Consider the following 14,161-nt stretch of genomic DNA (forward strand, 5'->3'; position numbering starts at 1 on the left):
TAAACTAAAACAAGCAAATGTCACATAATGTCACATAATTCTAAACAAGAGAGGTGAGCCTTGGAACTTGTGTTACTGCAGACCAAGAGCAGGATTATAGACAAAAACAAATCTCTGCTATTTCAAAGCAGAATGGATTCAGGGTAAAGCTGAATCATGCCTACATACATTTGATTACATGTAGTTATCAGAAAAACATAAAAAACAAAAGTAGTCCTGCAAGATGATGGAGACTCCATAAAGATGGCATGAGATTCTACTGTGCAAAATCTGAACTCATAAATGACATAGAAGGAAGTTCCACAGAACATGCAAATGCAATCTCCTATGACTGGACTTAAGTCATGTCATAAGCATGGTGGTTCTTCTAGGATTCAGCTAGGATGACTTAAGCTATTTGCTTCCCTAGCTGAAAACATCTGGCTTTTCACTAGCCCAAAAACCAGGATAAAAAATTAAGAACTGGATCCTTAGCTGGCCACTTATGGCACTTCCTTCTGGGCGTAACTCAAGATGTGCCACAGAAGCACCATATTATTATATTTAATTATTTATATTGCAGAAGCATCTAGGAGAGCCAGTCATGGACCAGGACCCAATTATGCTAGCTACTATACAAACACAAGACAGATAGTCCCAGCCCCAAAGAGCATCTTATAACCTAAGTTAACTCATTCCTTCTTTTAAATCCTTGAGGGAAGGCCTCAGTGATCTCAGAGGAAGACATACAATACTACTTGAAATAATGGTATCTTGACATTAATGGCATTTCGAGACCCCAGCCATTGCAAGTTTTCAAATGGAGCTGGAGAATTTATGTACATTCATTCTGCTTGATAGGTAATAAAGACTTTTGTACATGTAGTTTTATTTTCAGCTGATTAATTGGCTTTTCTAAGGGTATGTCTTCACTACCTGCCAGATCGGCAGCAGTGATCGATCCAGCGGGGGTCAATTTATCGCGTCTAGACTAGATGCGATAAATTGACCCCTGAACGCTCTCCCATCGACTCCTGTACTCCAGCTCGGTGAGAGGTGCAGGCAGAGTTGACGGGGGAGTGGCCGCAGCCGACTCAACGCAGTGAAGACACCACGGTAAGTCAATCTAAGTATGTCGACTTCAGCTACATTATTCACGTAGCTGAAGTTGTGTAACTTAGCTCGATCCTCCCCCACAGTGTAGACCAGACCTAAGTTAAATGCTCCTCAGAAAGTATGACCTTGAGTTTAAAAGCCTGTAAATGATTTCAATGTATACAGGCCAGATCATCAGCTAATATAAATCAGTGTATTCCGTATGCTGATTTATAACAGCTGAGGATCTGACCCATAATGTGTATTTACTTCTCTTTCACTAATAAGATTCATTTTATAGGTCTACAAATAATATTTTGATTTAATATGTGGTTAATGAAGAATCTTGAGCCTAGAACATTCATTACATTAGTTCAGCATGGTACATACTTTAACTGTGCTTAGGGGCAGTGAAAATAGAGCTTAGGGACAGTGCATCTTCAGTTGTGTCAAATGAAATGGACAACTTTTCAGACAAAGATCGAGAAGTTTGAACAAATTAATGTATGGTTTTAAAGAAAAGGGCCAGATCCTCAAATTAAGTGAATCAGTACAGCTCCTTTCATTGCAATGGAACTATGCCAATTTAGAGAATCTCGTTGACAATCTGGGTGAGGATTTTACCATTGTTTTAACATTTGGTTAAAGTATTGTAAGGGGTTATTGTAGACCAAGATTACAGTTACAGATCACCTGTAATTGTACCTTCTTGTGAATTTTAGAAGAAACTAGAAGTATTTTTGAATCATTAAGTGCATACTTGGGATTAACAAGTGGTATTTGGGTGTGCATGTGTGCGAGAGAGAGAGACACGAAAGCTTAGTTATTAATTATCCTTCTCTAGGTGTGGTAATTTAGAACTGAAATGAAACTGTATTAACTGTTAGCAGTGTTGTTGTAGCTGAGTTGATCCCAGGATATGAGACAGACAAGGTGGGTGAAGTAATATCATTTATTGGGCCAACTTCTTTTGGTGGAAGGTACAAGCTTTCTTTCTTCTTCAGGTCTGGAGTTGGAAGCAGACGCTTCCTTCCCCAGATCTGAAGAAGAAAAAAGAGCTCTGTGTAGCTCGAAAGCTTGTCCCTTCCACCAACAGAAGTTGGCCCAATAAAAGATACTATCTCTCTTACCTTGTCTCTCTCTATTGTATTAAGTAAGTCATGGTTCAAATTTCTAACTTTGGAATAATTTTTGGTTGAGCTGTCACTGACAGTTCAATAATTTTGTATTGAAACAAAGCTTGACTAGGAAATATGCAAGAAACATGAAATTCAATGATTTCATATGAAATATATGAAATATAGCATGGGTAATTAATATATTAGCATGGGTTTAATTAATAAAATATAGCATGGGTAATTAATTGACGACTATTTAACCAATGTGTTTTATGCTATATTAACCCTAATCTTCTCAGATTGCCTATCCTGTTTTAAATCAAATACTTTAGTGAAATGCAAAAACATCAAAAATTAGTTTTGAGGGCTGCATGTCCATTTCACTTTCATGTCATCATCTGTCCTTATATGATAAAAGGTAAAATTTCTCAAAAAATAATCCCACCCCACCCTTTAGACTGAAAATACCAACCGCCAACAAGCACACCTCTGGCCAATGACCCAGGATTAAAAGGAAGACTTCTCATCAATACAGCTAGACAGTATGAATTTTAAGTGTAAACCATCAAATCAATATCTAGGAATCTGTTTTACTATCTGGTATTCTACAGTGAGTTGCTGCAACTTGTCACGAAATGCAAGGGACAGTGCAAGAGGGCTGAAGTAGATCAATATGTAAAGATCAATGCGAGAGAGCTTCACTGTAGAGCTGCTTATATTAAATGTTGCTTCACTAGGGAGTTTGTTAATAAAGAGTGGTACTAAAGAATCACATGCAAGGAAACGGGGGAAGGGATGGGGTAATCTTACAGGCAGAGCATCATTAAACCGCAATCCTGCAAAGATTTATAAACATGTTTAACTTTGAGTAGGTCCCACTGAAGTTAATGGGACATGAGACTACCTGGTACGTACAGTTAAGCACATGTATAAATCATAGAGACTGGGGCCTAAGACTGGGAGAAATAATTTTTTTCCCCCATTGAAATGGCATCTTGCATGAAAAATGGAAATTTGGAAAGAAAATGGAAGAGGTTTATTTAAATATATTAAATTGCAATAAAAAACAAGATAGCAGTTTTAATTGAATAATTAAAGAAATTTTACAGTAATTATTTGCTCTGACTGGGTGTATGTATTTTGGGAGGTTAATGAAATGTCTTTTTAATCATAAATCATTTATGCCTGCTTCAGTACTATATTTTTTTCTTACTATTTGATAGCTGCAAGTACATAAATCAGACAATTTTCTTTTTACTTTTATTTAATTTTAATATATTTGCATAATCAAAGACCAATAATGGTCTTTCTGCAGTAGCAGTTCCTAATTTTCATTATCTATTTTAAATTATTATCACAGAAGTGCTCTACACCAAAGACAATCTTACATTCATGAGGCCCAATCCTACAGATGCTCCACAGGGTATCTCCTACAGAATCCAGGGAGATTTCTGCACAAAGAAGGACCCTTTACAGGATTGGGTCCACTATGTGTGAAATTGGAGTGATAGATCTTTAGTGACAACTGTAATTAGGAAATTTATGAGCAGTAAAATTACCAAAATGTGGGCACATTTTTATATCTAAGTTACATAAAATGGGAGACATGATGGAACAATGGATACTTGCATTAGCAACGCACTCTTAAAGCCCAAGTCCAGCCCTTCAATATGGAAAACAAACCTTTATTAACACATGTGAGTGAAGTGTTATGAGAGCTCAGATTAAGTTGAACTGTTTTTTGTCCAATGTCACATGACCTCACAGTTCTCACTTGGAGTAGACTTACTTTTACAGCTGCCTCTGAACACATATAATGTGAATATTCCCTCCCGCCGAACCAGTCTCAGATGACAGACTTGCACGAGGACAGAAGCAGTAATCAGAAGATAATTTCTTAAATGTAAAGCCCACACAAAAAAGGAACACAAGTTCTCTCTTTTCCAGTCCTACAACAAGCATCATTCATTTGGAATGGTCAATATTAATTAGCAAATGCAGCAGGGACATTCTGTCAGGGTTTGTAGGTGTGCGTGTCTGGTTGTTCTTTGTTTCAAATGAAGGATAATCCATATTCAGTTAGAGGTCAAAAAACTGTCGCTACTATGTAATCCCAGTGTCCTTTCAAAGGATGTTATTTTGATTTTAAAAATCAATGTGTTCCTTTTATTTTCTGGTTCTATGGTTTGGTGGCTGCTTTAGCTTTCTTGAGTTTAGTATCTCTAGATTCTGTCAACAAAAGAGATGGTATGTGATTCCTCTAATTGCCAGACTGGGAGTAACTGGCTGAAGTTCAGGAGAAGTGCTGACCATTGTAAGGAGGAAAGTGCATGAAACTTACTGAAAGTGCATCAGTCTTACTGAACTTTGAACTGTTGATTATGGTCTAGATTTTCAGAACTGCATGAGCAGTTGCTGGTGAATGTGTGCAAATGGTCTGTCAGATGTCCAAGTGATGACCTGCATGCAAAATTCATGTAATTGTGTATATAAATTAGGCAAGCAATATGCCTGCTCATTCTTCATATTCAAGTTCTGAAAATCTGGACCACTTGTATACTGATAACATGCAAATACCTGCAGCAACACCAAAAAATGGGAACATTAGTGTTTCATTATAATTTAACATTAGTTAAGTGAATGCCGTGGCCTCAGAGAAAACAGCATAATTGGACTGACATCTCTTGCTTGTTACCACCCTTCCCAGGCTGTCCTGCACAAGTCTCCTTGTAAATGATGGCTCTTACAATAGTTACAACACAAAAGAGAACAGGAGTACTTGTGGCACCTTAAAGACTAACAAATTTATTTTAGCATGAGCTTTCGTGAGCTGCAGCTCACTTCTTCGGATGCATAGAATGGAACACACAGACAGGGGATATTTATACATACAGAGAACATGAAAAGGTGGAAGTATGCATACCAACAGGCAGAGTCTAATCAATTGAGATGAGATGAAACCTGTCATAACACAAAAGAGAAACCTCTAATGGAAAATTATTGGAGACAGTAACATCATTAGTACCTAAAATGGTGAAGTTGTTTCATGCCTAGGATGAATAGGCAGGGCATTTAGAGAAGTAAAATGGATGGTTTGAGGGCCCAGGTTAAAGGAACAGATTCCAAAATAGCAGCATTAAGAGAGCCGCAAGTCTACAGATGATTGAGCAATTCACTGCTTTGGAAAGTGTAAATCATCAGAGGTCAAAACTGAGACCACTCTATAATTTAAGAGTTAGCTGGGTAAAAATCTGGGAAACTACAATTTGAACATTATAGGCCCATTAGGAGTCCTGCACTGCAAAGAAATCAGGATTTCTCTTTCGGAGAGGTTTGAAGAGATATTGGATAAACCTGAGGAATCTAAACCACAGGCTGTTAAGGTCTCTCAGGGCTTGGCTACACTTACAAATTTGCAGCGCTGCAGCAGGGTGTGAAAACACACCCTCTCCAGCGCTGCAAATTGCGGCGCTGCAAAGCGCCAGTGTGGTCAAAGCCCCAGCGCTGGGAACGCGGCTCCCAGCGCTGTCCGTTATTCCCCACAGGGAGGTGGAGTACGGACAGCGCTGGGAGAGCTCTCTCCCAGCGCTGGCGCTTTGACTACACTTAGCGCTTCAACAGGGCCGGCTTTAGGCCAATTCAACCAATTCCCCTGAATCGGGCCCTGCCCCTAAGAGGGCCCCGCACCCAAGCCCCAGTACGGCGTACGGGCAAGAGCCGGTGCGCTGTAACGGGCTGGCCCGGCTTCCCCAGGGGGCAATTTAAAGGGGCTGGGGCTCCCAGCACGGGCTGGAGCCCCAGGCCCTTTAAATTGCCACCGGAGCCCCACTGCTGGAGCCCTGGGGTAGGGCTGTGGGGCTCTGGGGGCTATTTAAAAAGTCCAGGGCTCCTGTTGCTTCTACCGCCCCAGCCCTTTAAATAGCTGCTGGAGCCCCGCTGCTTCCTGGGCCCTTTAAATAGCCGCGGGAGCTCTGGAGTAGCAGGAGGGCTCCAGCTGCCCCTGCCGCCCCGGTCCTTTAAATAGCTGCAGGAGCGCCCCCGCTTCCCCAGGGCTCCCGCGGCTATTTACAGGGCCGGGGTGGTGGAAGCAGGGGAGCCCTGGGCCCTTTAAATAGCCCCCGAGCCCCAGGCTGCTGCTGCTACCGCGGTGGGGGAGGGAGGAGGAGGGGGCACTTCCCATACAGGGTGGGCTGTACCCCCTGTACCCGCATCCCCTGCCCGTGGCCAGCCCCTGCTGTACCCCCTACCTGCACTAGCCCCTCACCCCCTTCCCTGCCCGCACCAGCCTCTGCCTGCAGCCAGGGCCGGCTCCAGGGGTTTTGCCGCCCCAAGCAGCCAAAAAAAAATTTTTTTAAAAAGCCGCGATTGCGATCTGCGGCAATTCAGCGGGAGGTCCTTCGCTCTGAGCGGGAGTGAGGGACTCTCCACCAAATTGCCGCTGAATACCTGAAAGTGCCGCCCCGCCGCCCCAAGCACCTGCTTGATAAGCTGGTGCCTGGAGCCGGCCCTGCCTGCAGCCAGCCCCACACCCCCTGCCCTGCCCGCTGCCAGCCTGTCTGCAGCCAGCCCTGCAACCCCTGCCTTTCCCGCACCAGGCCCTGTCTGCAGCCAGCCCTGCACCCCCTGCCCGCAGCCAGCCCCTGTCTTCAGCCAGCCCTGTACCCCCTGCCTGCAGCCAGCCCGTCTGCAGCCAGCACTGCACCTCCTGCCCTGCCCGCACCAGCCCCTGCCCGCAGCCAGCCGTGCCGCACCCCCTGCCCTGTCTCCAGCCTACCCCTGCCACACACCCCTGCAGCCCTGCCCGAAGCCAGCCAGCACCACACACACCCCTGCTCGCATCAGCCCTACACGCCCTGCCCTGCACCCCCTGCCCTGCCTGCAGCCAACCCCTGCCATACCCCCCGCCTGAAGCCAGCCAGTCCGGCACTCCTCTGTCTCCAGCCCTTCCAATCCATACCGCACCCCCCTGTAGCCCTGCCTGAAGCCAACCAGCCCACCCCACGCACCCCTGGCTCCAGCCAGCCCTGCACCCCTTGCCCTGCCTGCAGCCAGACTCTACCTCCAGTCAGCCCCTGCCCTGCCTCCAGTCAGCCCCATGTCCACTGGTGCCCTGCAGTTACCAGGGCAGTAACCCTGCACACCTGCTTCAATGAGGGGGGCAGGGAGCAGCTGGGACCCCCACATGTGCACACCCGAGGGTGACCAGACAGCAAGTGTGAAAAATCGTGACAGGGGTGAGGGGTAATAGGATCTTATATAAGAAAAAACACCAAAATTGGGACTGTCCCTATAAAATCGGGACATCTGGTCACCCCAGGGAGTGGCGGGGACCCACACATGTGAAACGGAGCTCATTTCTAGTTCAGGCCCGTCTTTTTAAAAAAGAACTTTAGGTAGGGTTAACACGTCCGTATTTTCCCGGAGATGTCAGGCTTTTTGGTTCTTAAATCGCCGTCCGGGAGGAATTTTTAAAATTTAAAAATTCCTCCCAGGAAAATACGGATGTATGGTAACCCTATTGGTACAAAAAAGCCATACTGTGGCACATCCCTTAAATCAGAACTTTTTACAGGGAACCGGTTGCTAAGAAATGAGAGGCTTTTTTTTTTTTAAGTCATCCCTGCCGGGGCCCCGCCAAAAATGTTTGAATTGGGCCCCGCACTTCCTAAAGCCGGCCCTGCGCTTCAAAGCACTGCCGCAGCAGCGCTTTGAAGTGCAAGTGTAGCCAAAGCCTCAGGTTCTCAGATTCATAGACATAAAGACTGAACAAAATAACAATTAGTGTTGATCTTTTCTAAAATTGCTCAGTTGTGACACAATTGTGAAAATCTGGACTACTTGTATACTGATAACATTCAAACACCTGCAGCAACACCAGAAATGGTGATACAGAGTGGCAGAATTTTCTCTTGCCTTCCTTCACAGGAAGGTCAATGGTAATTACCACTGTCATGATGGCATTTCTTTGATGACTGGGGCACAAAAAGTGAGGGGAACAGTCAAGGGAAAGATGATAAATGACAATCTCTGAACTATGATCTCATAGGAAACTCATTTCTGCACTGGCTTTGGAAGACCATTTTAGGGATTTAGAATGAGTTACTATCCATATAGTTGAATAGAGGCGGTAGAGGGTGCTAGCGCCGCCTCAATTCTATACTCACACTTCCTTTAAGGAAGGGGGCATAACTGTTAGATGTTTTGCCTTTGGGTCAGGACTGTCCTGTCATCTATAAACTTACATAAAATGCTACATATGTACTTAGTTTTAAAATATGATTAAAATAAGCAATGTTTTCATCATTTTTCATCAAAAATTGCAAACATTTCCAAGTGGAACATTTCCCAGGCCTCCCTGTGGTGGGTGATTTCAGGGTTGCCTTCTCATTTTAAGATCTTCCTCTGTTCTTGATACACCAGGCCATGCACGGAGACCAAAAGGGTGTTTTTAAGTGGTTCCTGCTTGAGGCCCTTGGTTCTCAACCATGTGAAATCTTTTAGAGTTGAAAGCCTGAATTCTGATGGAAATTTATAAGCCATGAGAGTTATGTGCTAGGGGAGTTTGTAACTTCTGAAAGCTCCATAGGACACACTGGTATTGCTTATAACTAAACGGATTCCATGTTCCTTGCTTCAATCACTTCAACACTGTTCCTCCCTCATATAACACACTTTGCGTGTTGGCAATGGATCTCTAGAAGAATCTTAAATCAGCTGAGTTAGCTGATTTAAAACACACCATGAAAGAAGTATATATTTTATAGTCTATAGGAATATCCAGGGGTAAAAGAAAATTCAGCTTTAAACAAAATATGTAGTTTAAACAGATTACATACAAGGCTGAATTTTCAAAAGTGCATAAACTTTGTCAAGTCTCCAGTGACTCTCATTATTTATTCACAGTGGCATATTCTTTCCCTATCTTTTGCCTCTAGCTGTCTGCCCAATTCTTCATTCTAACCTTCAAACACCTGCTAAAAGAGCAGTGGTCCTGCCCAAACTGAAGTAAAACAGCTGTAAATTTAGAAATATGTATTGAACTCAGACTCTTAATTAAAATAGCTTGAGTCTTGATATTGCACTTGCTTCTAAATTAAAGCTCTAGATTGAAAATGTAGGCCTACAGAAGTAGGTCATGTACAAAGAGAAGGATGATCAGAGCCAGATGCATGTGGTCCATTAGCAAAAGTAGGTGAACATTGACATGGCTCCAATACAGACAGACTTTAATGAACATTTCAAACTTGTTTATCAAATGTTAGTATTTGATGCTCCTTCAGTGAGCTATGTAAATAGATCTGGTGGTCTCGGACCAGTGCCTAGGACACAGGTGTCCATATCACAACTAACTGTGCTAATTGGCAGCCTATTAGTAGCCCTGGCAGGGGCAACACTATATGAATGAGCATGAAACCCTCTTGTCCCAAGATTTGCACCCTTCAGGTCAGGGTTGTGACACATTGTTGGGGGAAATTTTGCAGTGCTGCTACTGCCCATGCTGGTTTCTATTCTATGAATATACAGAGGACTTTGAACTCTTTGTCTAGCAATGTAGCAGCCTTCAAGATTTTTTACCATACTGCATTAATGTACTTAGTATAACCCATACTAAGTATATATTTACACAGTACTATATATGTGCATGGTGCATAGATATCTACAAATGAAGGTTCCTGCCTCAGAAAGCTTAAAATCTACATTAAACAACACAGGAAAGGATTAAAATTAAAAGGTGTGTATGGGGGGGAGAAGCATAAGGGAAAGGAGTGTAAAACAGTAACAGTTCATGAGATAGGCTTATTACTGATATGATCTTATAAAAGTTACTCATTGGATTTTGTTTATTTCTAATACTGTAATATATTTTAATCTGGGGACGGTGTCTGGAAAAGAGGCTCTGGAGGAGGTCAGTGACTGAAAATTGACTAGAAGAAGTGAATTTTGAGGGGAGATTTGAAGTAGGAGAGTGAGGATGCATCATGCCCCAGGTCAAAGAGTCTGTTCTAAATATGGGGGTGGAGTAACTTATGGGGAAAGGTTGCATAAGGGCAAGCTGAGTTGGCCTGGGGAGGATATTGGGAATACACAGAAATCATTTGTAAAACAGGTGTATAGTGGTATAAAATTCATGGTGCAGATATCAAAGAGATTGTCCTGCTAACATCTGAAAGCCTGGCTGATTTATTTTAAGATGAATGCTTTAGACTGCTGTAGAGTTTACGGAACTAGTGTTGCATGTCAGGGTGAGCTATAATCAAACCAATCCAATCAGCAGTCCTCAGTACTCTTCCTTGTAATGCTTTGAAAGTTCTATCATTAACCTTATCAATTTTTCTGTTGTACATGCTCCACACTTAGTTTCTTAATGAGCTTGACTCCAGTTTAGTGCAGCAATGCTACATTAAAGGGCTATTTTCTAACTCACGGATCTGGAAAATAGGGTTTAATCAATGACCTTGCTTTCCCTTCTGGCATAAAATGCCTTCTTTTCATTCAGAGTTCCTGTATTATTGTTTTAATAGGTTATGATTGGCATTTGGCACTGTGTTACAGGGGCAGACAGGCCCTATTAATAGGAAGAAATGAAAGTATTATGAAAGAAAACAGTGTAAGCAGGACAGAAAAACTCACAACTAAGATCCAAATTCTGTCACGCTCTCTTCTTTCCTCATGACATCTGATTTCCCCTCAAAGCACAAAGGTATACAGCTAACAAAGGCAAAATACTGCCAAAAATTATTGTGGAAGGTTATTTTCTAGGAATAAGCAATAAACAATCCTAACCAATGCTAAGAACACGCTTTTTTCCTTGCATCTGATGGGCTCAATCAAGACGGTTTTACTCAGTGTCTACTCCTGAAGAAATTCACCCCTGTGCAGAGACCTATGCACCACTTACAGTGCATTTACACCCTCAAATGCTTATTTCCTATTAATAAGACCTGTCTGCCTCAAAAGTCTTCAGTGGCAGCTGAGTAGTACATATGCTTTTTGTGTTCCCTTTACATGAGAAAGATTTCCAGTTACTCCGTAAACCTCCCATTGACTTCAACAATGTCAAGTAGACACTGAAGGCCTGATTCTGTGAAGCGTAGAGTGTCTCAGAAAGGCTCAATCCCAGGATTTGGCTCCATGACAGTTAACAGGTGTTCATCAGGTTCTCAGCTTCTCATAGGAACTGGCCACATGACACTAGCTCAGATCTCAGCAGACTGTGAGAAAACAGGTTGTGAGCTCAAGAAAATGTACCGGTGCCAACCTGCAGTAACAAGCACAGAGCAACTCAGCAGTTGTTAGATTATTAGGAGGAGGAGCTCCCCATTCTGCTCCTCCTCCACATGATGTTTTGGGCCACTTTTCCCCGGGCCCAGTCACAATACATATTTCTGCTGCAGCTCTCATTTACATTGAATTTTGTGCTCCATGTATCTTAATAGCCAGAAAACCATGAAGATACTAGGCATTTCCACTAATATGAAGGAATGGAATAACACAATAATGGCTCAGTTTTTTTCCTAGTCAAGCCAATGGGGATTCTGAAATTGACTTCCATGGGGCAGTGATCAGGCCCCACATCAGTACTGGGCCTATCTGAACACTGATGTGAGTGGAATTTTTTATAATTGGACAAAAGGACGAAAATGATTTCATTTATAGTTTCAATCACATGGCAATTGCTACTGAAACAGGAAGAGAATCAAATGGGAACTTGGGTCTAGATAAATATAATAGTTCTATATGTATTCAAGTATTTTGTGAAAAGCAGGAAGGAAAAAAACTTCACAGGCTGGTATGATCCCACATAGCACATGTTCCCTTTGTTACAGTAGTAATTATTTCAGTTCATGCACTGTATGAAATGCAGACTGGATTTCATTTTTATGCATCCTATGACTGGATGGTCTAGGCTCAGAAGGGTCTCAAGGTCCTGCACATCCTTCCCAGGAAAGGAGCAGTGGAGCTAAGTCCTCCAAGCAGCCTGGAGAAATCGTGCAGCCAATCAGGAGGCTAGCCAATTAGAGGGTTGCAGGCTAGTATAAAAGGAGTTACAGTGCAGACCAGCATCAGTTCCTTGCTTGAGTCAGAGGAGTTCATTTGGTGCTCCTGGCTGGCTAAAGGGAACTGTAGCGCCATGGACAGCTCAGTGCTGGCAGGGACTGGGAGAGAGAGAAAGAGCTCCTGGCTGAACATAGAAGAGCCTTGAAGCACCGGTGAAGACTGGGGCTGCAGGGAAGTGGCCCAGGAAACTGAAAGCAGTTTTGTTAGAGACATGGTGGTCCCTGTGCTAGAACCTAGAGAAGTGTGCCGGCCTGTGTCCCCATAGGCCAATGGGGAAGTGGCTTACAATTAGACAGCGACAAATCCCCTGAAGGTGATCTGAACTGTTAAAAGGCCCAGCTGGAGAGCTGGGGCCAGACCAGAGTGAGCAAAGAATCTCCAGGGAGGAAGCCCTGGGGGCATAGTCCCCTACCAGGACCAGGAGTGCTTAAAGACGTTGGACTAATACCCAAGAAGGGATCTGTTTGACTTGAGTTCTGTACAGACTGTGAGTGACTTGGCCAGAGGGCTAAATCACTAGAAACTGCTAGAAGGGGTCACCATAAACTCAGAGAAGTGCAGACACACCTGACCAGAAGGAAGTGCTCACAAGAGGTGGGTGCCACGCTGTTACACACTCGTTCACGCTGACTTAATTATAAACAAATAATTAAAGATCTTCTTTAACTTCTACTTTTTAGTAGCTCCCACAAAATTCAGAGTCCTAATTAGATAAATATTTGAGGTGTGGCAAGTCTTGTACCATTAAAATTTTTTTTGCATCTGTTTCATTCTTAACTCCCTATGTATGGAACTCACCGTCCACTGTTCGCCTGCTTCTTTATGTGCATGTATGGCCAATATCAATGCTGACCCCAGACAGGTTCAATGGGGAAAGTGATGCAGGGAACTCCTTTTCCCCAGTTCACCTCTGCTGGGGGGTCATCATGGTTTGTCTGCGTACCCTCCTCTGTGAACAAAAGGCCTGCAAAAGCACTAGAACTGACAGAACTGCGTAGGGCAGTTTAGAGATGTAGCCAGGCCCCATCCTCCCAGTGTATCGACTAGTATCAGGTGGGCAGCAGTGGGAGAAAGCACATAGTACACTTTTTGTACAAGTATAGTAAGTCCTGCTCCCTGAATGTCCCATTATGCCTCCCTTTACCACCACTTGGGCACTAGAGCTGCTAAGCTTCTCCGCAGGTTTTCCCACTGGCAGTCAGAGCTATAATTTAACCAATTATTTTTAGGTTCAATATTTTACCCTCAGCCCATGCAGGAAAACATATCAGAACGAGGTAACGTGAGTGCCATTTATTGGTTTAGTTTTCTCTTTCATTATGTATTAACCTCGGTCCATTTAAAAAGCTTCTCAATGGCAAATGCCCTCTCCATCATATCACCTCGATATCTTTACACCTATCACACTTAATCCACTCTCCAGCTGGGTTTCAAAGGACTCCATATGTCTATGCTCTCCTATTTGGATTCTAAGGAGCTGGTAGCCAGATTATTTCGTACTGTAATGTATTCCATACCTCATTTCATAGACTCTTCATGAAAGAAGACAGCCTCATGGTAATTTATATACTGGTGTTATCATGAATTTAAGATAACTCCCTTTTTCCATTTGCAGATTCCACATTCCTCATTTGGTCATCAGATGAGATAGCTACAACCTCTTGATATGAATTTCACAAGCTATATACATCCACATTAGGCCAACTACAGAATACTTTTTATAGTAACACAATGTTTTATTCCTTTTATTGTTCAATTTTGAAGTAACCTCCTTTCCTATATTACATGCCTTATATATTATTAGTTACTTCATTTGTTTAGTTGAGCAAAAACAATGCTTAGAAATTACATTTATCTGAAAAATTTGGGGCCAAAACTTCAAGTGATACCTTAACATTCATAAACCCTGA

The 14,161-nt window shown here is 42.9% G+C and overlaps 1 protein-coding gene across 5 annotated transcripts in view; it reads right to left on the minus strand.

Annotated features, from left to right (window-relative positions):
• PPP2R2C (protein phosphatase 2 regulatory subunit Bgamma) overlaps positions 1 to 14,161 on the minus strand; it is a 280,747-nt gene that overhangs the window by 31,357 nt on the left and 235,229 nt on the right. The gene's annotated exons all lie outside the window — the stretch shown is intronic.

This window comes from Mauremys mutica, chromosome 5, assembly GCF_020497125.1.
Source record: "Mauremys mutica isolate MM-2020 ecotype Southern chromosome 5, ASM2049712v1, whole genome shotgun sequence".
NCBI classification, from domain to species: domain Eukaryota; kingdom Metazoa; phylum Chordata; order Testudines; family Geoemydidae; genus Mauremys; species Mauremys mutica.